This window comes from Melopsittacus undulatus, chromosome 9, assembly GCF_012275295.1.
Source record: "Melopsittacus undulatus isolate bMelUnd1 chromosome 9, bMelUnd1.mat.Z, whole genome shotgun sequence".
Classification (NCBI taxonomy): domain Eukaryota; kingdom Metazoa; phylum Chordata; class Aves; order Psittaciformes; family Psittaculidae; genus Melopsittacus; species Melopsittacus undulatus.
In genome coordinates, this window is record NC_047535.1 from 20,419,018 (window position 1) to 20,421,635 (window position 2,618).

Sequence of the window (2,618 nt, forward strand, 5' to 3'; positions counted from 1 at the left end):
ACCAGACTAAGAGAGCCTAGACTTTATCCACTGCTGCTGACTGCACTGCCATTTCAGATTTAACGTGCCTTCAGCATAGTGAATTCTAATACTGTTTTAACAAATTGTTTACTCCTTACCATTTTCTTAAGCAATTGCTAGTATATTGAAGAAGTGTTGCCTTACAACCCTTTCATCAGGGTTAGATCTTATGAAAAGGGAGAAAGAAAACCCTTGACTGTTTATTAAATGGCAACATTTTTTCTTTTTTAGTTGACCTAGTGCTGTGTTATTCTCTAAATTAATCCACCCCTGGTTCATTTCATTTAAAGCTCCCAAATGGCCTGGCTCTAACCTGTGGGTTTGGCATGGTTAGGTAGCAGCTACATGGGTAGATGAGCAGCTTAGCCAGATGAGTTAAATACTTTTCTTTAAACTCAAACCAATGAAACACACATTACATATCACACACTTCTAGAGCTTGCTCTGTTCAGTAGAGGCTTCTCTTTCACTTTGGGTCTCAGCTTATCCCTGTTACATCATGTATCAGTCTGAACATGTAGGGCTCCCAAAGACTTTCACTTTCCATGCTGTTCTTTGTAGATACTTTAATCCCATTCCCCAAGGCAGTGAGACTGTTTGTATCAGTAAGGCCAGAGATTCTTCGTTTTTCACTTAGAACTGTGCCAACCATCTGATATATAGGTGTTACCTAAGTCAAATTCCTTAGAGCTGATGTGTTCCTATAAAGGCAAAGACATTTCCTATGGGACTTTTTTGTTGTTGTTGGGCCCCTTCACACTTGTCAGGTGTCAGAAATAGGGCATTTGTCACAGACTGAAGTCCTTCAGAAACGATATTTCTTATTGAAACTCTTCCCTAGTACACAGATGCATTACGGATTTCTATATAAGTAGGTTTAATTTTTGAGACATGGAGATAACACACTAGAAGTTTCCTGTCACTTTCCTGCTAAAGGGTGTTTTTTTGTTCTTTTGGTATCACTTTAAAAATAGTGAATTTCTATTCCCTTGGCACTGTCAGCATGCAGGAAGGCAATTCCAATGTGCTGTTTACTCTCAGAGGCTTTGAAGAACATTCCCATATCGAGCAGTATGTGAACTCTATACTGCCTACTTTTGCTTTTGTGATACTGAATGTAGCTGGATCAATTCACTTCAGGATTCAGAATTTCAAGCTCAAAGTTCCCTATGTGGCAACCTGTGTGGTGGGGCTAGGTCACACCAGTTGCTGTAGACAATGAGAAGACCTGGAAATGCATCCACTGCATTTGACTTTCCAGCAAAGAAACCCTACTCCTGCTTGCATTGACTAAGAGAGACCTTGAGCACACAGCCAGACCAGGCCCTAAATTCAGCTTCCACAGTGACAGTGAAGAGCTCAACAGCTCTGCCTGTGCATCCTGCTTGGATGGTGACACTGCTGCTAAGTAAGCGCAGTGTGGGAAAGGAGTTTTATTTCCTCCAAGACTCACACCGTGTCCAGGATGTGCCCAGAGTCTAAACAACAGCTGCAAACGTGTATTTTCTTATCTCCCTTTCCAATTTTGGCACATGTCCATGTTGAACAATAGCCATTGGATTGTCTATTTTCTGGCTAAAAGGAGACAATGGGAGTCAGCTTGAGCACAGTTTCTCTGTGTAGATCAAGGACAATTACTGTAATAAGAAGAGGACATTTTCAAGGAACTCACCTTGCAGGGAACAAAAACCCACAAGGCCATGTGCCATGGCTCTTTTCCTGGAAGCATCAGCTTCTCCCTGTGCCCAGCACATGCTCTGATCTGCACATGTGCAGAACTGCAGAGCCATGGAGTTGTGCCTTAGACTCACACCAACATCAAACTGGAGTGTTCTTTGTTCACTTTGGGGTTTTGGAAACTGGTCCCTTTCAAGGACTGGAAAGGCCTCAGACCACTTACCTTTGTGCAGGGGAACAAAATGGCATTCGGAGGTGGAAGGGTATGGGAGGAAAATGAAAGAAACCTTGATGACACCAAAACTAAAAAATGAGGAATTCAAAGCATAGTAGAGACAAGGGCTCATGCCACTGCGTCTGTCCTGCTGGCACAGGAGCTGGACCACCTACTTCCTGAGTGATGAAGTTTTCTAGTGCCCTTTACCCATAGGATGTAAGGGAATGATAGAGCTGAGCTGGGATTTGCTAAGCCTGTACTTTCAGGCTTAGCAAATCAGTCTTTCCATACTGATATTTTAAAATTCCATATGACTTTCTTTTTATTCCCATTCTGCATTTCCCATGCAGAGTGTGCAGCTTCTGGTACAAACAAGTTTGGGTACAAAGCAGCAACACCCTTTTGCATGTATTTCTGGGGAAATGAAGCCTCCGGGCTGTGAAAAGGGCTTGGGATGCACAGTAGGTGGAAGCTTGTAAGTGGGAGGAGGCAGGAGGTGAGTCTGGTCCTGCTGCCTGCCTGGAGGCCAGCAGGGATGGATGATGGTCCTGCTGAGTTGCCTCTACGCGGGGCAGGGCAGGGGCTGCTGGCTCTCCGGGGTGTTTTTCCATGCGGTGTCTGGTCAGGTGCTGGCTGCGCACAGGCTGGAGCAGCATCCAGTCCGGCTCTGGACGTCAGCATGGGGAGGGGGAGGGAGCCCGGG